Source organism: Mauremys reevesii, linkage group 12 (genome assembly GCF_016161935.1).
Source record: "Mauremys reevesii isolate NIE-2019 linkage group 12, ASM1616193v1, whole genome shotgun sequence".
Lineage (NCBI taxonomy): Eukaryota > Metazoa > Chordata > Testudines > Geoemydidae > Mauremys > Mauremys reevesii.
The window spans coordinates 36,866,418-36,892,905 of record NC_052634.1 but is presented as its reverse complement, the minus strand read 5'-3'; the positions used below and the strand labels follow the sequence as shown (position 1 = coordinate 36,892,905).

Sequence of the window (26,488 nt, the reverse complement as noted above, 5' to 3'; positions counted from 1 at the left end):
TGCTGAATGTCATGGGATTTTCCGACTTATGACTCCAGGACACATTCCTTTTCGATCTTTGTGATAATTCTCTGTGTTTATCCACTTGCTCAACATTTTCCTGCTGAGAATTCTGCTCCTCTTTCTCACATACCATTCGTCACCTGCTGTGATACAGACAGAAATCTCAAACACGGATGGAAAGGGAAGGCCAAACCAATACAAGTACTGGAGAGAGGTCAAATAAAAATCAGGAACTGAACTCCCCAAGTTCTTCCCCAAACAGGAGAGAGGAGGATCAATTCAGGCTTCACATGCCATCCAAATTCACAGGGGAAGGGAGGAAGCTACTGCCTGGTGTCTGCTAGTGTCTACAGGAAGCCATGAGCTATATTTACCCTAAGGATACGACCCCTGCTAGGGACAATATTGAACTGAGAGACCTTCCAAGGGCATTGTAGGGCATCCCAGATGTTTCCTTCAGGCACTTACAGATTCTGAGTTGGTTTAATATTGCCTCACCTGTGCAGGGAGCTCTCAGGATCTCTCTTTCCTCTGAACCCTGGAGGTCTGGGACCCATGGCTCTTCCCCTTGTTCCAGCTGGGAGATCACATCAGGTTGGGAAATTGGAAACCCTGCTCAGATGAAAGAAAACAAAGGAGGTCACTTGATTTCATAACTTTGTCATAAAAAACATTCTATTAATTTAACTTCAGTGCTTAGTGTGACGGGTGTGCCTGGGGCAGTCCACACTGAAAATGTCAGGGTCAGGGCAGGCTGAAAAAGGGAGAGCAGATGCTCCCAAAACTGGTGGTTAACACTGAAGTTAAACTTAACGACCAGTCACAAACTGTGCTTCTGATCCCACACACGGGTTATCGAGAAGCTGAAAAAAGAAATCACATGGCCCCCTTTATTGCATTCCAGTTCTCCGACTCCCAATCAGCACCTAGGTCCAGTACAGTGAGAGGTTATTTAAAAACTCTGCTCATATACAAAATGTTTTTCTGACCCCAAAAGGTCAGCCACATTACAAGATCACTATAGGTTTGGATCTTACCCAAAAGACCACACTGCCAGCCAATCCTTTAGCATGGAAAGACAAGACAGGACACGACACAAAAAAAGTTGTTAAATGGAAAAGCAGTGAGATGCATTCCCAAATCTATATATCAGGTTATTAGCAGTATTGTTGAGCTGCTGGCTTGAAAGTCCGTCTGGAACACATCCACAAGTTCGATGGGTCTTTCAGTCCTTTGTTCCAGGCTTCAATTTGTAGAGAAGTGGCTCCAGAGGTAGGAAGAGGGATTGAAGACAAAATGGAGATGATGCAGCTGCCCTTTATATTCCTTTTGCCATGTGGCTTGTACTACCTGTGTCCCAAACACAAGCTTCACAGCACATGGCATGGAAAAGCCTCGGATGTCTCAGCACACAGACATACCCCTGCATGTCTTGCTGACTCAATAGGTTTATGCCCTTGATCAGGGATGGGCAAATTACGGCCCACGGGCCACATCCAGCCGACAGGACCGTCCTGCCCAGTGCCTGATTTCCTGGCTGGGGAGGCTAGCCCCTCCCCCGCAGCCACACCACCATGCGGGCAGCGCTCCTGTGGGGCGGGGCTGTGTGCTCCTGTAGGGCAGTGTGTCTGGCTCTGCGTGGCCCACGTGGCTGCCAGACATGCTGCTCTGAGCAGCATGGTAAGGAGGTGGGGGCGTTGGATAAGGGGCAGGGAGTCCCGGGGGACAGTCAGGGGACAGTTGGATGGGGCGGAGGTTCTGGGAGGACGGGGGCTGGATAGGTGTGGGAGTCCCAGGGGTCTGTCAGTGGGCGGGGGGGTGGATAGAGGTCAGGGCAGTCAGGGGACAGGTAGCAGCGGGGTTGGGTAGGGGGTGGGGTCCTGGATATGAACCCATATCCACACCCCCACCCCCGACAGACCCTGGGACTCCTACGCCTATCAAACCCCCCAGTTCTCCATCCCCTGACCGCCAGCCCAACCGTCCCCTGCTCCCTGTCCTCTGACTGCCCCCCAGGGCTCTCTGCCCCTTATCCAACCCCCTGGCCCTGGCCCCCTTACCACAGCCACGCGGCCTGCTGCAGCTAGACACAAGGACCCTCAGGAACGCGCAGACCAGCCCCCTTACCATGCCACTCAGAACAGTAGGAGCTCGCAGCCCCACCTCTGCAGCACTGCCCAGGAGCGGTGGGCCAGAGCGCTGGTGGCGCGGCATGTTGAGGCTGTCGGGGGACAGGGGGGGCGCGGGGACAACCGGGGAGAGGAGGGGAGGAGAGGGGACGGGGGAGCCTCCCCGGCCGGGAGCTCAGGGGCCGGATGTGGCCTGCGGGCTGTAGTTTACCCACCCCTGACTTACACGTTAGTTTGTAAAAAGAACAGGAGTACTTGTGGCACCTTAGAGACTAACAAATTTATTTGTGGTTTATCTGCATTTCTTTTGTAAACAATTCTGACTTTTATGCCTCGTTACCTGTAGTCACTTAAAATCTTTTTTTTTGGTAATTAACAATCTTGTTTTATTGTTTTATCCAACTAGCGTGTTTGGATTAAAGTGTGTTGGAAACTGCATTTGGGATGTAGCGGGGTGGACGTCCGCTCCTGCTCTGAAGGGTTAAAAACAGCCCTGGGAGGGGGCTGTGGCTGGAGAAAGCAGCTTTTAGGCTGGGCTGCTTGGGGGAAGTGGCTGCAGCTGGGGCCAGGCCCCAAACAGACTCAGCTGGCCCTATAAAGGCAGAGAAGCCAGGGGCAGATAGAATCTCTCTCTGTTTGTAGAGGGAGATGGGCCTGGCTGCAGGGAGCTGGACACAGGGTACCTGAGTGAAGCAGGGCTGGGGAAAGGCAGAGGAGCTGGGGAGCTCCAGCCTGGAAAGCCCCAGGCTGTGGCCTAGCAGAAGGCAATAGGTACTGGGGGGCTGCAGAGGGCAGCCCAGCGGTAGGCAAAGGCAGCCGGTCCAAACCCTCCTTGCCAGTGTTGAGTGGCTGATACTGCAGCCTGCCCCAGGGTGTGGGGCTAGACGATGACTGGCCTTATACTGAGCCGAGGTGGGAATAGTGGGTGGGAGTTCCCTGGGGAGGGGAGACCCTAAGACTGAGGGGTTACTGCCAGAGGGCAGCACCTCAGGTAAAGGGCACCAGGTCCAGGGAGGGACACGGGGGCCAGAGGACAGGCGGATCACTGGCCTGCAGAGTGTGTGCCGGATCTGGAATGAGCTAATTCCCAGAAATCACCAGCAGGGGGTGCTGCAGGGATGAGTCCACTCACCTACATGGGATAACAAGGCTGGTGCATGTCAGTTTCCGCTGATGAAATGACAGACTTCATATGAGCTTGCCTTGCTCAGTAGTGTGCTGGACAAGGAAAGATGCACATTTCTGGGGGAAGCCTGGGAACAGAGACTTTTCTGGGGTTTTCCTGTGCTGCACTGTAACTCATGAGTCGCTGACTAGCAGCACTCAATACTGTAGCTGGGAGCGAGTTACATGCTGGAGACTGTGTGTTAACTGCCCAGGAGCGGCTGCTCTCACAGTAAAACAGTGTAAAAGTCACCCCAGCTTGGGAAACTGAGGGGACACAGCTGTTCAACACTCCAGATTGCACTGTGGTTAATGTCACAGACACTCAATTTCAAAGAGGCTCCCAAAACACAGAGAAAGTAAATCCATGTCCCAGAAATCCAAGACTCCAGAGAGAGGGCAAGTCTCCCTGCCACTGCTTCTTGCTGACAGAGAGGTCCAGAGACAATGAGAGAGTCCTGGGGAAGCTGGGGACAGTAACCATGGGCTGGTGGGGTTCAGTGGAGAAAGGGAACAGGAAGGGCAGGGACAGTACTGAATGCAGGATCTCAGCAGTACTAGATGTCAGGATAGCACATAGTGCAGCCCATTGGAAAACATAATCCCAACTAGACATACAAAATGATGAGGTCTAAATTAGCTGTTTCCACTCAAGAGAGAGATCTTGGAGTCACTATGGATAGTTCTCTGAAAACATCCACGCAATGTGCAGCAGCAGTCAAAAAGCGAACGGAATGTTGGGAATCATTAAGCAAGGGATAGAAAAGACAAAAAATATCATATTGCCTGTATACAAATCTATGGTACGCCCACATCTCGAATACGGCTGTAGGAGCTGGATTTTATAATGTACGATTTGATTTCATTCTGTCAGCCACCCTGTTTGAATAGCAGAAAGGAATGACAGACCAGAACAATCCTTCTGACTGATTATGGTCACCTTTTGTTTTAGGATAAGTTACACTGTCTACTATGGATTCCTCTATGTATTACAAATTAGGCACTCTAGTTAAATCTACATGTCTTTGTTTTAAGGTTTAGTAAGTAAGAGACAGGATTCACTATTGTGTCTATGTTAAGTAGATTAGAGAAACATTGAAGGCAAGGTTTCATTTGCAATGCCTTTTTGCTCGATATAAAATACTACTGTTTGTATCCTCAGTGGGTTTGTGTGAATGAGGATGTATGCATCAGGAAAGAGAAGGTGTAAAGGCCATTGTTATAGCCAGAGTCAAGGAAGAAGGAGTCAAGAGACTTAAAGGACATCAAAGAATCATCAACGCGCATCCATAACGAAGGGCAGATTGATGACCCTGAGGTCAAGGCTGGCACCCCTGAGGACAATTGATTAAATCAGAACAAAGGACAGGCTGACCCTCTCGGAGGTGCACTGGAATGTTTACACCAGTTAAGAAGTAACCGATCACAAACTGATACAGCAAAATCCATAGACTTCAACAAAGGAAAAAACCCTATAAGAACCAGGGTGCTTGGCCATGGGACTTTGCGTTCATCTTTCCACACTCCCGGAGCATTGGATTGCGACCGACAAGAGCCCAGCCCCACACTCGTGCTCAGTGTAATTGGCCATTAGATTGACTCGAGCTACAACAGACTGGTAACTATGAACTGCTCTGGCAGAGGGTGTGTGTGTGTGTGTGTGTGTGTGCGTGTTTACCTTCCTCTATAAAGATCCCATGTGCTTTGTAGGAGCATAACACTGCGTGCAGGTGTGGTCACCCCATCTCAAAGAAGTTTACTTATGCAAACAGGAGATATTTGACACTGTGCAATATTGTTCCTGTGTTCTGCAGCAGGGGAGGGTCTGTGGCAGTGTGTGGGTCACTGGCATATTGGGGTGATGCAGAGACAGGACAGTGTAGAGGTACCATTGTGGGGCTGGCATGAACCGTATCTCTTCATTTCCCCTTCCAAGAACTGAGGGGACAGGAACCCTTACCCAGCGAGGTCACATTCTCATAGTTCTCCTGCATGACGTCTCTGTAGAGGGCTCTCTGAGCAGGGTCCAGCAGAGCCCACTCTTCCCTGGAGAAATACACAGCTACCTCCTCGAAGGTCACTGGCCTCTGAAAGAGCAAGGGTCCAACACTCAGTACCTGCTGCCTCACTCACAGCCCCACTATTTGTGGGGGAGAGAAGTCAATCAAATGCAAGCTCTGGGTGGATCACAGTCAGAGTCCCACCTCCACCCCACTCAGAGCATCCTGGAAACACCAGGTTAAGGGGACGAATAGAGAGTCCCTTTTCTCTCCCAGCAGATCCATCACACTCCTACTAGCCACAGGCGGATAAAGGAGATGGAGCCCCTAGCAGGGACCAGGAGAGATCTCCGGTAGGAAGCCCAGCACCCTCCCCATTGTGCAGAGCTGGATACGAAAGGAGGGGAATCTCCCCTAAACCTCACTAGTGGGTGTCCCCTTCATATCTCACAGCAGCCACTGGTTAGTCAGGTCAGGCTCCAGCACTGGGAGTCTGGTCAGTTTTCCTAGCCCCATGTAGGAGGGTTATTTTCTGTTTCACAAATTAGGTTATTTCCACCTCCTAATCTCATGGGTCTGTTCCTAGAATATGGGCCAATCATTAAACTCCCCCCAGCAGGAATGTCACAAGCTGTCCTCCTCCCTTCCCCACCCTGTGCATTTCCTGCCCTGCTCCAAACCAGACTGTGCAAATCTTCCCATCTCCAGTGTATTTGCTGTCCCTCTCCCTCCTGCAGGAACCCACCAGCTACCCCCCGATAGTCCCTACCTGAACAGGCTCCTCTGCAGCCATTTCTCTCCCCTGTCCCATGGCAGGATGGGATGAGCTGGAGTGAAACACGGACGTCATTCTGCAGCCTGGGAGGTTGAGAAGGGCAGTTGTGGGGGTTACAGAACAGGCTTTAGTTAATGTCACATGACGATTAACCCAGTCCCTTTACCTGCAGACATACATCCTAGATTCTGCCATCCTGGGAAAATTCTCAATCTCTGTATTACAGTGTAGACCTGGCCCCTCCTGCCAGGCTAAGCCCACAGAGAGATTTTTAACCTTCCTTCTCCCTCTCCCAATCTCATAACTAAGTCTCTGAACACAAGGCTAGAAAGAGCAGCACCAAAGGAGTCACTGTGGGGATTCCTCGGACACTGACCCCACGGCAGTCACACCCCAGCAGGGGGAATATGGAGTCAAGAACCAGCTTTTCCTCTGTCTGATCCTTTTCTTGTTCACTGGAAAGTGGTTCTGCCCAGGGATGCTGCAATACATGTGTCTGGGTGGACTAGAGAACTGGAAATCTCTCCCCCCCACTCATTTCTCCCACTGCCCCTTTCAGTCTCTCCTTCCCCTGTCCTCTCTCCCTGCCCCTCTGGCTGGGAAAGTCCCATTCCTGGGGGCTTTGCTCTCCCATGGCTGGATTTGCTCCTGGCAATTGCTAATGGGAGGAGAGGCTGTTTGTGCAGAGTCACTTTCTTGCCAGTCCCAGCACTTTCCCAGAGGACTTTCAGTTACCTGGAGTCTGTGGTAGAATTTGTATTAACAGGGCCCAGGGCTGCCCCAAGGGGCTAGGACCAGCTGGAGAAAGTCATCACCTGGGCCAGGCAGAGAAGCAGCTTTAGTTAAGGTCACATCCCAGCACAGAGCCCCTGCTGGGGGAGCAGCAGCTGCTAAGCCTGGTCTCCCAGATCACAATGGAGGCTACAGCGTCTGACCCAGGAAGCTGAGCTCCAATATCCTGGGCAGAGAGGGACAGAGCGTTTGAGCAGCTTCCCTCCTTTAGCTCTCTGGGAGAGCAGCTAATGAGCCCCTCCTCACAGGAGAACTGCTGATCTCATTTGCCCCACTGTCCATCTGGAGTCACTCCCTGTCTTTCCATACAGTGACTCTGGATTAACAATGGTCTCAATGAAACCAGATTTCAGAATGAATGAGTCCAGAATGCTGTGGAAGAGACCACTGTGTGGCATTTCTAGCCCCCTTCCCACCTGCCGCACCCTCAAGATCTAGTATAAGGACCGGGGACAAATTTTCCCAATGGAACTGGAAGGTCCTGGAGTTTTCAAGATGTTTGATAAGTGGATAGAAAGTTATCATGGTGACTGGGCCTGGCTGGGGAATGCTGGGATGTGCTTGGAGTCAGGATTCTGGCACAAGCTGATCAGAGAGAAGGAGCATGGTTAGTAGCAGCCCCCAGAGCCTCCATCCAGGGCCCCCAGACACCCCCAGGACCCAGAGCACAGACCCCGCAGCCCGAGTCCCACCAGATATTCCCAGGGACCCAACCCCCAAAATCCCTGAACAGGGACTCCAGATACCCCTCAGCACCCCACTGGCCAGAGAACCCACACCAGACCATCACTGGCAGGCTGGGAATCCTAAAGGTTCCCCCCACCAAGAGCCCCCAACAGCCAGGGACCACCCCCCCAGGGGACCCCTCACTGGGAATTCAGTCCCTCACTGCCTGCCCAGGATTCCCCTACTGCCTGCCTAGGACCCCACCTGTCCTCCAGCAGGACCTGCCAGGCCGTTTGCCTGGGACCCCCTGATGCTTTACAACGGGACCCCTCACTCTGCTTGCCTGGCATCCCGACCTAGCGCCTGGCACTCCCCCACCCAGTTCTGTGCATTGGGCACGACTGAGCCCCTGGCACAGCACCAGGCTCCCTCCAGCCCCCTGCCCTGCCTCCCCAAGAGACGCCCACCCTCACTGTTCTGCACCAACAAGTCCCCAGCGATACCCACCTCCAGGACCCACAGCCTCAGGGCTGGGCACATCAGAACCCCCCCCCCAAACCTCCAGAACCCCCTGCCCAGTCACCCAGAGGCCTCCCCCTCCCACAACGCCCCTTCAGCTCCAGCTGCAATCTCCCCACACAGACACCCCATCCCCTACCCCAGCAACAGTTACCTCACTGTGTCTGCTAAGTGGATAGAAAGTTATCACTGCCCCCTGCTGGCCAGTCACCCGGGCAGAGGGATCCCTGGGGGGTGCTGCTTTAACAGGAGAATGGAAGGGCAAGAAAGGTCCATGCCCTGTCACTAGCTACATCTTCGCACTGCAGGAAGCAACCCCTCCCAGAGACCATTTGTCATGGGCTTTGAGATACTTCTGGACCCACGCTGCACTCAGAGTGACCTCCTCACCCAGTGCCAGCTGGAGAAAAGGAAAGGGTCCAGCCAACTCTCCTGTTACCAGCTGGGAACCACTGATCCCCCAAACAGGGGGAGGCCTCTGGGTTTGATGGGTATTAAATCCGTTTAGAGAGGAAAGTGGAAAATCAGAGGGATTTTATATCAGTTGTTGATACGAGGTAAAATCTGAGTGTTTCACATCAATATTTGATAACTGAATAGAGAGAAAATGGGCAACATTTGCCAACATTTTATATCCATGTTCAGGAATCTGAGAAAAGATGTAAATCTGAGATTTTCTTAGTATTTTATAATTAGAGAGACAGGGAAAAATCTCAGGCCATAGTCAATTAGAAACAGACAATTAGAGAAAAAGTGGGGCATAGGATAATTTTTAGATTTGCAGAGAATACATATCAGAAACTACATGATTGATAACATAAGAGAAGGGGAGGGATAGCTCAGTGGTTTGAGCATTGAGCTGATAAACCTGGAGTTGTGAGTTCAATCCTTGAGGGGGCCATTTAGGGAACTGGGATAAAAATCTGGGGATTGCTCTTGCTTTGAGCAGGGGGTTGGACTAGATACCTCCTGAGGTCCCTTCCAATCCTGATAGTCTATGAACACCGCTGAAATCTGAGGGGATTTTATGTTGCTGTTAAATAACTAGAGGGAAAAGCAGGACTGTTGGACTGGATTTGATATTACTATCCAATACATATACAGAAAGTGATGGTTCCTCCCACAGGCAGCAGGGAGCCCTGTGAGGAGCTGCTTTAAGAGGGCAAAGGGGGTGGGGGAGCTGGCAGGTCTCTGGATGAGGGAAGGGGGCAGCAGTGGGGGATGGGCGGGTGGCTGTGGTGGTAGTTGGGGGCAGTAACTGGGAAACTGGGGTCCGGGCAGCCCCCACGGGGGACACGTGCCCCTCCCGCCCTGGCAGAGAACCGGCATCTCACCCCCCCTCCCCGCCAGGGGCAGCCACGTGCTGGGGACTGACCCAGGGCAACAATTTCCCACCCGGACAAGGACAAATCGCTGCAGGTAAAACTGGGGGGGGGACCCCCCATCGGGGAGATTTTAAATTAACACTTGAGAAGTGTGGAGAGACCAGGGCAATATCGGGGGAGATCAGAGAGCTGATCATCGGGGGGGGGGATCTCCCTGGATTTTATAGCCACATACGCTAACGAGAGAACGGGGGGCAGGGGCGGCTGTAGGATTGCCCCGCCTGCCGCCCTCCCGCGGGACGCCGCGCTGGGGTCTGGAGCCGGCCCTGAAGGGGGGAGACTTGACAGACTTTGTATGTGGGAGGAAGTGGCACAAACACGGGAGGATTCAGTGAACTGACCCCAACCCCGGGGAGTTTCCTGGCTGCACAAAACAGTTCAAATTACCCGCCCCAATGGCCCCCCGTGAAACCCCGACTCCCAGCCCGGATTGTGCCCTTTAGCCCCCGCAACCCCGCCTCCAGCTGCCTGACCCCCGCCCCCTCAATTCCCTGCTCAGCCCCCGCCCCTGGAACCAGCGCCCGGCGGAACGTTCCGGCTGATACGGGCAGGGGAAGGGCAGCGGCTTCAGCGGCTGCTACTGAGCATGCGCAGTACTACGGGGAGCGATTTCATACCCCGCCGGGCCCCGGCTCCATCCCCCCGTTCCCAGCAGGGCCGAGGCGGCTCCGAGGCTTCTTCCAGGTTCCCCGGGGCAGAGTCACGTGCCCGCCCCTCCCCCGGGGTCTCTCACTCACCGGCTCACACAGAAGCGGCAGCAGCAGCTTTGTTCTCCCGCCCCCAGCGGGGCTCGCACGGAGCATGCGCAGTTTCAGCTGCTGACCCCTCCCTTACCCGGGCTGGAGAGGGCGGGAACGCCCCGGGGCAGGCTGGGAGATGTAGTTCAGGCTCTCCTGGAGCGGAAGTGACGGTGTCTGCGGAGGCGGAGCCGGAGCGCGGACGCGTCTGGGTCTCTGCGGTTCCGCCTGGCTCGTGCGGGGCCGTTGGAGCCTCTCCCGGGCCGGAGAAGGGTTTGTGCCGCTGGGGCTCTGGGCATGCGCAGATCGCGGCGGGAGAGACCTTCACTAACCCCCCCCGTGCCCCGCCCCCGCTGCGGAGCTGCAGCCTCCAGGTCCCGGCGCGAGCACGGGGCGGGGCCGGGCGGTGACTCCGCCCCAGTGTCCGGGAGGGGAACCCGGCATCTCGCAGCGGGGTCGCGGGGGCCGGGCAGGGGCTGGGAAAGGGGCGGGAAGTGTTGGTGCAGCCCGGACATGGCCGGGGAGCCAGTGACCCCGGGGAGCGGGGAGAGAAAGGGGGCTGAGACCCCTCGGATTTACCGCTGCCCCCGTGGGGACCCCGCCCCTGTCCTGCCCCTTTCTCCCTAGAGCCACGAGCAGCCCCAGGGTGACCCCCTCCCCAACCCTGAGAAGTTCCCTGCCCCCGATTGTGCCCCATTTTCTCTCCCTTCGCCAGTGTCCAGCTCTCTCTGGGGCTGGGGGGGCTCTGGGGGTGTCTGGGCCCCTGGCCAGGGGCTCTGGGCACTGGGGGCCTGGGAAGATCTGGCAGGACCCTGGCTGGGGCTGTGGGGGTGTCTGGGGCCCCGGCTGTGGGGTCTGGGCACTGGGGGGTGTCTGGGGGCTGCTGCTAACCCTGATCCTGCTCCCAGATCAGTTTGTGCCACAATCCTGGCTCCAAGCGCGGCCAGGCAGCCCCCAGCCAGGCCCACTCACCCTGATAACTTTCTATCCGCTTACCAAACACTGTCAGGTGAAATCACAGATTTTGCTTTTCTCCCCTCTTGAAAACTGCAGGAACTTCTGGTCCCGCAGGGAATATTCATCCCCCCCCCCCAAGTCCTTGTCCTAGATCTTGGGGGTGCGGCAGGTGGGAAGGGGGCTAGAAATGCCACACAATGGTCTCTTCCACAGCGTTCTGGACTCATTCTTCCTGAAATCTGGTTTCATTGAGACCATCGTTAATCCAGAGTCACTGCTTGGAAAGACAAGGAGTGACTCCGGATGGACAGTGGGGCAACTGAGATCAGCAGAGCTGCTCTCCCCAGAGAGCTAAAGGAGGGAAGCTGCTCAAAGGCTCTGTCCCTCTCTGCTCAGGATATTGGGGTTCAGCTTCCTGGGTCAGATGCTGCAGCCTCCATTGTGATCTGGGAGACCAGGCTTAGCAGCTGTTGTTCCCCCAGTGGGGCCTCTCTGCTGGGAAGTGACCTTAATTAAAGCTTCTTTTCTGCCCTGCCAAAGTGATGACTTTCTCCGCTCGTCCTAGCCCCCTAGGGCAGCCCTGGGCCCTGTTAATACAAATTCTACCACAGACTCCAGGTAACAGACCTCAGGAAAAGTGCTGGGGACTGGCAAGAAAGTGACTCTGCACAAACAGCCCCCCCCCCCCCATTTCTCCTCCCATTAGTAGTTGCCAGGAGAAAATCCAGCCCTGGGAGATCAAAGCCTCCAGGAATGGGACTGTCCCAGCCAGAGGGGCAGGCAGAGAGGACTGGGGAAGGAGAGACTGAAAGGGGCAGTGGGAGAAATGAGTGGGGGGGGAGAGATTTCCAGCTCTCTAGTCCACCCAGACACATGTACTGCAGCATCCCTAGGCAGAACCACTTTCCAGTGAACAAGAAAAGGCTCAGACAGAGGAGAAACCAGTTCCTGACTCCACATTTCCCCTGCTGGGGTGTGACTGCCGGTGGGTCAGTGTCCGAGGGAATCCCCCACAGTGACTCCTTTGGTTCTGCTCTTTTCTAGCCTTGTGTTCAGAGACTTTGTTACGGGGTGAGGGGAGGGAGAAGGGAGGTTAAAAATATCTCTGTGGGCTTAGCCTGGCAGGAGGGGCCAGGTCTACACTGTAATTAAAGAGATCAAGCATGTTCCCAGCATGGTGGAGTCTACGATGTCTGTGTGCAGGGAAAGGGCCTGGGGGACTCGTGATGTGAAATTAACTAAAGCCTGTTCTGAAACCTCCACAACTGCCCTTCTTGCCCTGCCAGGCTGCAGAATGACGTCCATGTTTTTCTCCAGCTCATCCCATCCTCCCATGACACAGGGAAGAGAAATGTCTGCAGTGGAGCCAGCTCAGGTAGGGATTATTTTTTTGAGGGGGGGTTGGTGGGTTCCTACAGGAGGAAGAGGGACAGCAAATACAGCGGAGATGGGAAGGTTTGCATAGTCTGGTTTGGAGGTTGGAGCAGGACAGGAAATGCACAGGGTGGAGAAAGGGAGGAGGGCAGCGTGTGACAAACCTGCTGGGAGTTGTTTAATAAGTGGCCTAGATTCTAGGAACAGACCCATGAGGTTCGGAGGTGTAAATGCTCTAGTCTGTGGAGCAGAAAATAACCCACGTGAATGGGGCTGGGAAAACTGACCAGACTCATAGTGCTGGAGCCTGACCCGACTAACCAGTGGCTGCTGTGAGATATGAAGGGGGCACCCACCAGTGAGGGTTAGGGGAGATTCCCCTCCCTTCATATCCAGCTCCTCACAATGAGGAGGGTGTTGGGCTTCCTACCAGGGAGCTCTCCCTGGTCCCTGCTTGGGGCTCCCTCTCCTCTATCTGTCTGTGGCTTGTTGGTGTGTGATGGATCTGCTGGGAGAGATATGGGGCTCTCTCTTTGTCCCCTCACTCTGTTGTTTCCTGGATGCTCTGACCTGGGTGGGGGTGGGACTTTGTTGACTGCAAGCCACCCAGGGCTTCCCTTTGATGGGCTCTTCTCCTCACAAGTAGTGGGGCTGTGAATGGGGCAGCAGGTATTGAGTGTTGGCCTTTTGCTCTTTCAGGGGCTGGTGACCTTCGAGGAGGTGGCTTTGTATTTCACCAGTGAAGAGTGGGCTCTGCTGGACCCCACTCAGAGAGCCCTCTACTGGGATGTCATGCAGAAGAACTATTCTAGCACTAGAAAGGTTCAGAAGAGGGCAACTAAAATGATTAGGGGTTTGGAGAGGGTCACATACGAGGAAAGATTAAAGAGGCTAGGACTCTTTAGCTTGGAAAAGAGGAGACTAAGGGGGGATATGATAGAGATATAAAATCATGAGTGATGTTGAGAAAGTGGATAAGGAGAAGTTATTTACTTATTCCCATAATACAAGAACTAGGGGTCACCAAATGAAATTAATAGGCAGCAGGTTTAAAACAAATAAAGGAAGTTCTTCTTCACATGGCGCACAGTCAACTTGTGGAACTCCTTACCTGAGGAGGTTGTGAAGGCTAGGACTATAACAATGTTTAAAGGGAACTGGATAAATTCATGGAGGTTAAGTCCATCAATGGCTATTAGCCAGGATGGGTATGGAATGGTGTCCCTAGCCTCTGTTTGTCAGGCGATGGAGATGGATGGCAGGAGAGAGATCACTTGATCATTGCCTGTTAGGTTCACTCCCTCTGGGGCACCTGGCATTGGCCACTGTCGGTAGACAGGATACTGGGCTAGATGGACCTTTGTATCTGACCCGGTACGGCCGTTCTTATGTTATGTATGTATGTGTGCATTTGGTGCAAGGCGCTCCTGGCCCTCAGAGACCGTGTGAAGGCTTTGGAGGCCAGGGTGTTGGAACTGGAGGAGCTAAGGGAGGCAGAGAAGTATGTTGATGAGGCTTTCCAGGACACTATAGAATTGTCCCAACTCTGGTCAGACGGCCCCCCGCACTGTTGAGGAGGATGGAAGGCCCAGGGAATGAGAGCAGTCAATGGGAGCAGAGGGAAAGCTTCTCATAGTTGGGACCCTCACCCCAACACTATCTGGAAGAGCCTCTTGCACTGAGGTTACCTCACCGGGGGAGGGAACTCCACTCATTAAGAAAAGGCAGCTGTTAGTAATGGGAGATTCGATCATTAGAAACAAGGATATCTGGGTTTGTGATGACCGAGAGAACCGTATGGTGACTTGCCTGCCTGGTGGGTAGGTTGCGGATTTCTCAAGGCATCTAGACAGATTTATGTGTAGTGCTGGGGAGGAGCCAGTGGTCATGGTACATGTAGATACCAATGACATAGGGAAGGGTAGGTGAGACGTCCTGGAGGCCAAATTTAATCTGCTAGGAAAGAGACTGAAATCCAGGACCTCTATGGTGGCATTCTCAGAAATGCTCCCAGTTCCATGCGCAGGGCCAGGTAAGCAGGCAGAGCTTCGGAGCCTCAATGCATGGATGAGATGATGGTGTAGAGACATGGGGTTTAGATTTATTAGGAACTGGGGAAACTTTGGGGATGGGGCAGCCTATACAGGAAGGATGGGCTCCACCTAAACCAAAGTGGATCCAGACTGCTGGCACTTAACATTAAAAAGGTTGCAGAGCAGTTTTTAAGCTAAGAGATGGGGGGGAAGCCAATGGCTGCAGAGGAGCTCGTGGATCGGACAGAGACTTCTCTTAGAGGAGAGTGTAGTGATAGAGATTTTTCTAGTTTTAGTCAGGAAGAGAGGCTGGAAGAGGATAAAGTAGGGGCCAGATCAGACGAGAAGCATTCACACAGAAAAGAATCTGACACATCAGAAAAGGGCAGACAAATAAACAGTGACAAGTTTTTAAAGAGCGTGTACACAAATGCTAGAAGTGTAAATAATAAGATGGTTGAATTAGAGTGCCTCGTGTTAAAAGAGGATATTGACATAATAGGCATCACAGAAACCTGGTGGAGTGAGGATAATCAATGGGACACAAAATAATTCCAGGGTACAAAATACATCTGAAGGTCAGAGCAGGTCATACTCGGGGGGTGGGGAGGGGAGTGGCACTGTATGTTAAAGAAAATGTAGACTCAAATGAAGTAAAAATCTTAAATGAAACCGCATGTTCCATAGAATCTCTATGGATAGTAATTCCATTCTCTAATAACAATATAACAATAGGGATCTATTATCGACCACCTGTCAAAGATAGTGATAGTGAGGATGAAATGCGAAGGGAGATTAGAGAGGCTATCAAAATAAAGAACTCCATAATAGTGGGAGATTTCAATTATCCCCATATTGACTGGGTACATGTCACTTCAGGACAAAATGCAGAGACAAAATTTCTCGATACTTTAAATGACTGTTTCTTGGAGCAGCTGGTACAAGAACCATGAGGAGAAGCAACTCTCCATTTAGTCCTGAGTAGAGTGCAGGATCTTGTCAAGAGGTAACTATAACAGGACCGCTTGGAAATAGTGATCATAATATAGCAACATTTAACAATGGGCCATCAACATTTAACAATGAGCCATCAAACAGGCTAGACAGAACTGACACCAACTTGTCTGGGGTGTTTCCCGGAAGCAGAGCACAAGTTTGAAATACGGGCAGCATAGAGCCAATATTCATAAAGTCAACTACAGAAATGATACACATCTAGAGATTGGCTGATTATAATGATGCTATCAGAACCTCTCCATAGACCTCTTACACGACAACCTTTCTACAATATTGGCTGCAAATATAGAACAGTGGTCGCAAGGGTGATCTATGCAGTTACAGATTATGTCAATAACATCACAGGAGGTGACACGACGTCAGTGAGACTGATACTGGAATATTGCCTCCAGTTTTGGTGTCCTCATTTGAAAAGATGTTGTGGAATTGGAGCTGGGGCAGCAAAGAGCCACCAAATGTTCTGAGGGCTGGAGAAAAATGCCTTAAAGTGAGCTATTGAACAAGCTCAACCTGTTTAGCTTATCAAAAGAAGATTGAAAGGTGACTTCATTGAAGTGTTGAAGTGCCTTAATGGAGAGAAAATATTGGGTATTAATGGGCTCTTTAATCTAGCAGAGAAAGGCATAAACAGACCCAATGGCTGGAAGGTGAAAAGAGACAAATTCATATTACAACTAAGGCACAAATATTAACCAGCGAGGATGATTCACCACAGGAACAAACTACCAAGGAAAGTGGTGGATTCTCCGTCTCCTGATGTCATTTATTGAAGGCTAGATGCCTTTCTGGAATGTGTTTGCCCCAAAAGTAGCTCTTGTGTCATACAGGAGGCCTTTGATATGCAGGGGGTCAGATTAGATGCTCTAATGGTCTCTTCTGGCCATAAAGTCGACTAATTTCTGAAAAATTGAGTGTAGCATTGGGAGCAGCGTCTGATGTTTTCCTCTCTAGCCGGCTTGCTTCCTAGAACGAACGCTTCTTGAGTGGGGTGATCCCCATGGAGTAGCTCAAACCTCCATAATGCCTGGCCAGGGGCAGGACATTAGCACAGCAAGGGAGGGGTGTGGCAGTGACATCACAAAGGCCTTTTGCAAGACCTCAGATTATTGGTCAAAGGTGGTGGGGAGGTGGTGACCTCACAGAGAGATGCTGACATCAGCCAGGCAGGACAGGGGCGAGGGCCAGGAAACCTCAGAGACCCTGTGGCTTTGCTTCAGCAAGTCTCCTTCTCCAGGTCTCTTTTTGAGGACTGAGAGATTATTTGGGTTCACGGACGTGAGCACCAGGAGGAACCTCTTTCGACTTTTCTCCTTCCGTTTTCCTGATTTTACTAGAAAACAGCCATCCCTGTTTAGAAGGTAAGAGCCTCCTTGAGGTTTGAAACCTGTTCAGTCTGATCCATCAGATGACAGTTGAATTCTAGGCATGGAAAACACGAGCTTAAGGAGGCAGAATTTTATTCTGCACCTGGGATTTTGTCCCTTAGAATCACTGGGGACATTAGGGTTTGTCCTTTTGGTTTCACCTTTTCCTCCATCCCTCCTTTCTCTTTGTCTCTTGCTTCTTTTGTCCTTTCTCCTGTTCCGCTCCCAAGACCAGGAGTTGTGTGTGTGTGTGTGTGGTATGGGGGAGCAATGTGGTTTTTCCCCGTGTAGCCAGCACCAGACCTGGCACCACCCCCAGCTCTGCCCCCTTCCTGCCACTGCAACCCCATCTCACCTCCTGACCCTGGCTGGGTGCCCCTGACCCCTCGTAGCAGGGGGCTGTGCAGAGGGGTCTCCTTGCAACCATGAGTGGGTGTCTGGTGGGTGCTGTCACCTCCGCCAGAGACCCCCAAGAAACTCACTAGCTTCCTCCGCATGCGGGGAGGGGCTCCTACTTTCTGTCTTGGGGGGGAGGTTCCGTGATGTCAGAGCCTATGGTGAGAGGGGTTCGAATCATGAGTCTGGAGTAGCAGGGCAACCCCCTCCCCCAGTCAGATTCTGCTAGGGGGCTGGGATCTGTAGGGAGGAAGACACAGGAAAAAGCAGCCGCCACTATGGAACCCAGGAGTCCTGGCTCCCGGTCCCCCTCCTATGACCTCTAGACCCACCTCTGCTCCCAGAGCCAGGGATAGAACCCAGAGGTCCCTGGCGCCCAGCCCCCTCCCCCCTCCCTGCTCTGACCACTAGACCCCACTCCTCTTTTAGGCTCGCTGCCTCTTCTATCCACCCAGCCCACCTGTCCATCCCTTTGCTGCAGGTTTCTGGGGTGTCACCCCTGCTCTGCGCTCCCCCAGTGCAGCCCAAGGCCTTTCCTCCCCCCAACCACACATCCTCTCCCCCTCGTGCTGGATCGTCTGCTTGGCCCCCAACCGCCTCTCGGGGTGCGCTGTGCGGCGTGGCTGGGGATTGTGCAACGGCCCAGCACCAGGCAACGCAGAACGGACACCACACACCCTGCCCTGCCCCACCGCACTGGAGCTGCCTTCCAGGTGCATCGGAGCCCAGCGCCCTGCACCTGTGCCCTCCTGCCCCACAAGGGGTGAGCTGCATCCCCTCCATGCTCTGCAGAGGGGAGAAGGGTCAAGCCAACCAGCCCATTTAGGATGGGGGAATCAACACCCTTTTTTCTGCACAGCCACTGTCTGTCAGCGGGATTCCTCCTTCTGTGCCTCGTGTGACTAAAACTCTGTACCTAGACAGCCGGTCCGTCCGCTGCACCTCAATCCCCCATGCCTGAGCCTCCCTGCCAAAGCCCTGCACCTGGCTCCAGACAATTAAGTCTCACATCTCGCTGGGAACTCGACTTCTTGTGCCCAGAGAGTCTCAGCCCCGCTCAGTAGATGACCTGAGTCTGAGAAACACAGTGCCCGTCTTCTTTAAAGAAGTACTTGGAGAGTTTTTTCTTGTGTGACCACGTGGCCTAATGGATAAGGTGTCTGACTTCAGATCAGGCGATTGAGGGTTCGAGTCCCTTTGTGGTTGTGCTCGTCCAGTTTTACCTTTGGGCTGAACGTCCTGCTCCCTTCAGGGCTGGAACCTCTTCTTGGCCGCTCAGGCCAATGCTCTGGCTTCAGCTAGAGCCCAGGAAAGAAGTTGGGGGGTGGGCGTCACAAAGGCTGGGGCATGAGCCCCAGGTGCTTCCAGTCTCGCCTTTGCCCTTCCTGACTTGCCAAAGAAACTGGGCTGCTGCCCGGGCTAGTGTGTGGAGCAGTTTCCCTCTTCCAAGTGTGCGCCTGTCCCTGTGCTGGACGGGGGTTGCTACATAGCACCTTGGGAGCCTGGGTGTTTCTCTGCTTCTTGTCAGCTAGGGAAAAGCCTCTTGGGGTAAAATCTCCTGCCCCACTGCAAAAGTGAGCACCTTGAGTGGGAACGGTAAGAGGCCCCACCAGGGGGGCTGGCCCTGCTTTCCTACCGTCTTCTGATGTTGGCCACAGAGCATCAGCAGCCGCCCCGCATGCTGGTCTGTGGGTGGCCTTCAGTGGGTGTTTGGCATGGCAGGGAGCAGGCTGGCTAGGGGTCTTTGTTGCTGTCTGCTGGCCACGCATAGGCATGGTCCTGCCCTCCTCTGAACAGCCAGAGTTAGTCTGTGCTTAGAAAGCAGAGACACAGGAGACTCAAGGCAAGAGGGTGAGAAAGATTGAGAAAGGACCTATGCAGACAGCCCACACCACAGGGACACTGCCTGGTTAAGGGATGTGGAGGCACCAAATTGCCCCAAATTTCCTGGTGCCCTACGCAGCTGGGTACTGCTCCAGCGGCGACCTCGATCCCCTGGCTGGCTAAGCCGGCCTGGAAAGCTGCCCCTGCCCCTGCCCCTGCTCCGCCTCTTCCCCACAGCCCCCCACCCCTGGTCTGCCCCCACCCCTGCTCCACCCCATCCCCCCCCCCACTCTGTCCCTTCCCCTGAGCTACATCCCGGTGGACTGCAGGAGGGATCAGGCGCCCCCTGCACTCACCGGGCGGTGGGAAGTGGAACGACCTGGCCCCAGCCTGCTCTGCTCCACCAGCTCCCAGCTGCGCCACTGGTGAGTGCTGGGGGGCGTTTCCCCCCAACCCCCAAGTTCCAAGGCTGGGAGCAGAGTGCAGCAGGCTGGGGCTGGATCACTCCACTTCCCGCCGCCCCGTGAGTGTGGGGTCGGGCCTGCCCTGCAATTACCGGGCGGCGGGAAGTGGAGTGAGCTGGCCCTAGCCTGCTCCGCTCTGCCAGCTCGGGCTGGGGGACGGGGGTGCCGTGTAGGGCACCAAAATGTCTAGGGACAACCCTGAATAGATCATTTTCCCACAGGGACCGATGGCTGTTAGAATAGAGATATTCAGGCTGCCTGCACAGGCCTAGACTTTCAGAACTGCGGTGTCAGAGCTGGGAAGGAGGACACTGGGGAACAGACTCTGTCGGTGTATAGAGATAAGCCCGACTGGTGTGAAGGGCTTTGGAATCTGCTTGCTTGGAAACTAATCCCAGTAAACATCCCGTTGTCTGCGCTTCCGACTTCTGGTCTTTTGCTGCTTGCTGTCTGCGTGACAAGAGCCAGGGAAGTAGTCGGGGGAAGGGAAAGCCCTCTAACAATGGCTCCTTGCTCCTCTCCCTCCAGGCTCAGGGGTCAAGGATGGGCAGGACTCCAGGCTCTGCTTGAGGGATCCTGGCACAGGGGCTGGTGGGGGGGCAGGAAGAAAGGATTGCAGGTTCTGACCTGTGCTCTGGAGAGCAGGTAATAGGTGAAGGGGGCGTTTTTGACTCTTCCCTTCCTCAGTGTCCCCTGGGCTATAATTCTACATTCCACAGGGCCAAATGAGGGGGTGATGCCATGTGGTCAATGAAAACCAGTGTTTCAGGTGAGGTTTGAACTCACAACCCCAGCATAGCTCCTCTCAGCACTGCCCTATAAGTACTGTGCGCTAACCAATTGCACCACTGGAGCACCTGCTAATTATCATTCTCTGAGACCCCTAGGTTGATACAGGCAAGGAGTGACCCCAAAACATTCTCAGTGGAGCTGAGAGCAGGTAGCGACAAGTGTTGTACTCGGTGGGGTGGATTCTTCTTAAGGGTTCCAGGCACCATTTGACCCTTTTGTTCTTCCCTGTGTAATAACCGAGCTGGTTAAGACTCAATGGAGAGTCTTGCTGCAGACCAACAGATCTGAAGTCACTGATAACCAGCTCTAAGCATTAGTCCTGCTTTGGGACAGTGTCTCTCATGCAAGGAACTGCCCAGTCTGCGCTAGCAGTGAGGCTCCCTCACTAACAGCTGAAATCAGGGAGAGCTGTGTGAAGTGCAGGGCCCCAGGGGTGCCTGAACAGGGGGGAACAACACCCCAGGGCTTTTAAAAATGGGAGGGCTCTGCCTTGCCACTTTGTAATGACTGTAAGGGCGAGTGAGGGTGGGGAGGGGTGGAGAGCAGTGAGCGGGAGGAGGGGTCTTGAGGTAAGAGGCAGCGTAGGAGCGGGGCCTTGGGGAGAAGGGAGGGCAGGGGCGTGGCCTCGAGTGGAAGGGGTGGGGCTACTGTTTGGGCTCTGGTGGCTGCTACTTTTAGGCAGGGCAAGTGCGGGGGGCAAGTGGGGCAATTTGCCTCACAAGCCCTGGCCAAGAATCCCTTCCCTGGCTAGCGGCGCCTTTGTAATTATTACTCACCCGGCAGCAGTCCGGGTCTTCGGCAACACTTCAGCGGCGGGTCCTTCAGTTCTGCCGAAGACGCAGAGCGAGTGAAGGACCCGCTGCCACTGAAGACTCGGACGCCACCCAGTGAGTACAAGCGCCACAGCGGGTGGCACCTTTTTTATGTCCCCTCCCCCGCTTTGCTGCAGGCCCTCGAATCCTCTGGGCGGCCCTGCTTTTAGGGAGCCTGTTCTGCTCCTGGTGGGACCACAAGGTGTCAAATGGTGCCTGGAACCATTAAGAAGGATCCACCCCACCGAGTACAACACTTGTCGCTACCGGCTCTCACCTCCACTGAGACTGTTTTGGGGTCACTCCTTGCCTGTATCAGCCTAGGGGGGTCTCAGAATTACAATTAACAGGTGCTCTAGTGGTGCAATTGGTTAGTGTGCAGTACTTACAGGGCAGTGCTAAGAGGAGCTATGCTGGGGTTGTGAGTTCAAACCTCACCTGGAGCACTGGTTTTCATTGACCACATGGCATCACCCCCTTATTTGGCCCTGTGGAATGTAGAATTCTAGCCCTGAGTACCCTGAGGAAGGGGAATAGTCAAAAACACCCCCTTCAATTATTACCTCCTCTCCAGAGCACAGGTCAGAACCTGCAATCCTTTCTGCTCCCCTCCCTCCTGCAGCCCCTGTGCCAGGATCCGTCAAGCAGAGCCTGGAGTCCTGCCCCTGGCGTCTGTACTATTGACAAACTCTAAGTGACAGGGACAAAACACTCAAATCCAGCCTGGTGCGTGGAGCCAGTTTTGCTCTTCAAATTCTGTCCTTGGTACATTTCCAGGCCTGGGAATGTCCCACAACAGCATTTAATGGGAAGCTGCCTGCAGAACAGTTACACTGCACAGAGCTCCTGTGGAGGAGGGGTGGGAATTAGTAACATTTTGAGGATCGTTTGGGAAATGAGCCTTTGCTGACAAGGTTTGTCTCTGTCCATATTTCACCTTCAGGTGTTATGTTGAGGGATCTTTAGTGTATTTTTGGGAGGTTAATAACTATCTCCTCAACTTTATTTACTCAACTTGAAAATTGGTGTCACTTGATTTTTGCATCTCCCTGTGAAAATACAACTGACACGTGTGGCTTTCTACAGGGGGTCATGATGTTAAAGTTGGGGAATTCAGTCTCTGTACTTCTGGGGGGGGGGCGGGTGTTGCTTTTTTAACAGCTGCCTCACGGCCAGGCACACCGGGCTGTTAGCTGAACCCACTGTCCTTGCCAGGGCCCCTGCTGAACCCTGGGCGGCTGCACTGCCGTGCTGGGGTGACTCTGCAGGTGGAGAAGCTGCTGTGGAGCAATGTAGAGCAGGTGCAGGAAGGAGACGGGGTCACTATTCACATTCTGAACTGCACAGTTTTCACTCCCAGCCCCTCAGTCCCAACCCGCAGCCCCCTGGGCTCCCTGCTGAGCTCCCCAGTCACTGTGCGGCTGGTGCTCCTCACTCCCGACCTGCAGCCCCTGCTATCCCAGCCCTGACTTCCAGACTCACAGGTCTGCTGGTGCCCCTCACTCCCGACCCGCAGCCCCCTGGGTTCCCCCCAGCTATAGCGGTGCCCCTCACTCCTGACCCACAGCCCCCTTGGCTCCCCACTTTGCTCCCCAGTCACTGCGTGGCTGGTGCCTCTCACTCCTGACCTGCAGCCCCCTGGGCTTCCCTCAGATCTACCGGTGCCCCTCACTCCTGACCTGCAGCCCCTGCTATCCCAGTCCTGACCGCCAGACTCACAGCTCTGAGGGTGCCCCTCCCTCCCCACGTGCAGCACCCTGGGCTCCGCTGAGCTCCCAGTCACTGCACTGCTGGTGACCCTCACGCCCGACCCGCTACACCTGCTATCCCAGTCCTGACCTCCAGAGTCACAGCTCTGCTGGTGCCCCTCACTCCCGACCTGCAGCCCCGGCTCTCCCAGTCCTGACCTCCAGACTCACAGCCCTACCGGTGCCCCTCACTCCCGACTGCAGGCCCCTGGGCTCCTCCAGGTCTGACGGTGCCCCTCACTCCTGACCTGCAGCCCCTGCTATCCCAGTCCTGACCTCCAGACTCACAGCTGATTGCTTTGAGAGACTGGTAGTGAGTTGGGTGTGGTGGCTGGAGAACAGACAAAGTGGTTACTGGTTTATGATTTTCTGTTTGCTCCTTTCGGGTAAGGGAAATAGGGAAAGAAAAATAAGCAAACTAATGAAGAGTGAAGAGCAGAAGAAGCTGGAACTGCACAGGTTGCAAGTTGCTGCCCAGAAAGGCTGAACACTGGGCGCTGGGAAAGTCTCTGTTAACTAAGAAGCCCCCTGAGCTGAGTGCATCCCAGTTTCAGTGAACTGCAGAGGGGGTGTCTCAGCACAAGAAAGGAGGAAAATGACTACCAGAGAGGCAGCTACTTAACTAGAGCTGGCCAGACTGGAAGCAGAAGAGAAGGCAAAGGACCGGGAGTTTCAATTGAAGCTCAAAGAAGCAGAGGCACCTGTGCACAGAAGGGCTATGGAAGCAGAGGCAGCCAGGGAGGGAGCTGCTCACACAAGAGCCTTGGAGTTAAGAGACAGAGAAATAGAGGCCCAAACTGAGGTCCAGAAGCATGGACTGGCTGTTATGGAGTGGAAGAGACAAAACCCTCCAGCAGCTGGCTCCACTTCCCCAAAAATCCACAAATGGGAGTGACTATGTCCACAGTATGATGAATCCAGTGATATTGCTGAATATTTCAGCACCTTTGAGAGACTCTGCACCTCTGTGAAATCCCTGGTGGTCAAAAAATGGTCACATTGGTAGCCAAATTGACTGGAAGAGCTATGGACATATTGAATGAGATGCCTATTGATGATGCTACAAACTATGGTAAATGTAAGGAACTAGTTTTAAAACAGTTTCAGATTACACCTGAAACCTACAGGGTTAAATTCAGGAGTCTTAAGAGAGGATCTGGATTCAGTAATGTGGCTTATGTAAATGAAATGAGAGATTTGTTAGATACGTGGGTGAGGGAAAAGACATTACAAGCTTTGAAGGAATGTGTGATTTGGGCCAAGGGCAGGCATGGTTGCAGTGCACCCTTCCTTGCCAACACCTCAAACACATGCCTGAATTTAAAACCTTCTCCAAAGAGGCAGAACAATCTGCATCAGAGCACTTACAGGGTACACAAAGGAATTGGGAAATGTAATAGACACTAAACAAGCTAAATTGTGTGAACAAAACCTGTCCGCTGTAGATTTGCTGTTAATCTGGGGGTCTTTTGCTACGTCATCAAGCTTCCAAGGAGTTAATACTAGTGGTAAACGCTTTAAAGATGTAGGACATACCTGTTTTGTGGGGAAAAAACTTTTATACGTGCTAGGGATGGTGACAAGACAGTCCCACAAGAATTGTTTCTTTTCATCTCATACCTGTAAACAGGCTGGAAGCTTGGCACAGCAGCAAAAGCATAACAGGCCTACGCTGCTGTGTGGGAGGGGAAACTGAGGCACACTGCCTTATGCCATTGGTGGCTAAATGCCAAGACACCTACACGTTAACAGATATTGCTGTCTGCACTCTCTTAGCAATACCACACCCCAACATGTTTTCAGGCAGCCGGGACCAGGAACCCTATACCTTGCTAGACCACCCATGTAGGACATCATACAGTTTAAAGGTTCTGAAAGGGGGTGTGACCAGAGACAAGCAGGGATTTTAGGTGTCCCGCCTCTACCATGGACAGTGTCCAAGCCTCTGGCAGTAAGTTCAGGAGGAGGGTGTGACATTGCGCACACCCCCCCACCCAGGCCCGCCCTTCAGCATTCCTGGGGAAAGACCAACATGGCCAACGTGTCTTTGGGCCAGTAGGTCAACCAAGGGGGCGGTCTCCGGGGTTTACTCGGAGGTCTGCAGCTGGGCTGCAGCCAGGCACAGGAGGCGCCTCTTGGTTGACCTACTGGCCCAAAGTCACTTTGGCGGGTTGGTCTTTCCCCAGGGATGCTGAGGCACAGGCCTGAGGGAGAGACTCAATCCCCTCCCTCTTGGTCAGGCGGAAGAGGCGGCTGTAAGAGCGGCCAGGTTCCTGAGCTGGGTCTTCCAGCATTTGGGGAGGGTGGAGCTGACTGGGGCATGGTGCTGGCAAAATGCCTCAGGGCGCTGGCGGGAGGAGCAGGCCAGGGCCAGGGCTGGGGGGAGAGAGAGAGAGACCAGCAGGTTTCCTCTATTGTTTCCTGCTCTCTTTTTCTTCCATAGCTTCTCCTCTGCATGAACTGACTTACTCTTTCTGTGAGCCTGGCTAGCTCAGTTGGCAGCACATCAGACTTTTAATCTGAGGGTCCAGGGTTCAAGTCCCTGGTCAGATACTCAACTATTCCCCAAGGTCTTAAAAAGCTCTGTCTCTGGAGTCCTTCTTGATGTCACTTTTTCTCTTCAGGATTTTGCCTTTCCTCAGAAGGGGTTTTGTGTGGGTTTGAAGGGGCAACTTCCTGACACCCCCTCTGTCCTCGCAGGCTGGAGGAATAAAGGCCTCTGGGCAGGGGCAGCCCTGGACTAGCTGCAGCACCTGGTGTCCTAGGCAAACCCTGCTATCGGTGCCCCCACCCCCAAACCCCAAGGGCAGAGCTAGGCTGAGGTATTTTGGTAAACGGGGAAACATTTTGCCCCTTTTTTCCTTTTAATGTTTTTAAGCGTTTTTGTGGATTTTTTTAAACAGAGGCTTAATTATTCGGTTTGTCCATCCGTCCGTCTGTCCAACCAATGTTTCTTTCTTCATCCTTCTGGTTCTGGCTGCCCCTTACTACAGCCATAACTGTGGTCTTGGACTTTATAGAGTAGTGAGGTACCTTAAGGGTTAAATGCTAAATCCCAAACCCAAACAACACTAGTTACCTGTGTCTGGCAAAAGGTGTCCGGCAGTTTTGCCACTTTGAATGATTCAAATGGATTTTCAGAGGCATTATAAAAAAACCCAACAAAGCAGAACCAAACCAATTCATCTTAAACCTACAAAACAAGAGTTTTACAAACCATGAGTGTCAGTTTAGGTCCTTAAAACCTGACATCATCACACACAAAGTTCTCTGTTGCCTAACATCCCTTGCACTGTGATTACTCCTTTTTACACAACTGAACCCTGACTGCACGTCCATCTTGTACAACCAGAGCCAGCCAGGGGCAGGCAAGTTAAGTGCCAATAGAAACTCCGGACATTCCTTTAGTGATTTTGCTAACATTACCCAGGAGTCAAATCATTTTGATGAGATCATCTCTCCGCCTGCTGCCTGGAGCCGTCCCCTATAGACCATTTCTGTGGGCAAAGGTCCCATTTCCCCTCAGAATGGCTTTAA

General features: G+C 53.3%; 1 protein-coding gene across 1 annotated transcript in view; it reads right to left on the bottom strand.

Annotated features, from left to right (window-relative positions):
- LOC120375609 (zinc finger protein 850-like) overlaps nucleotides 1-26,488 on the bottom strand; it is a gene marked incomplete at both ends in the record, with an annotated part of 390,939 nt that overhangs the window by 316,439 nt on the left and 48,012 nt on the right. The window lies entirely within an intron of this gene.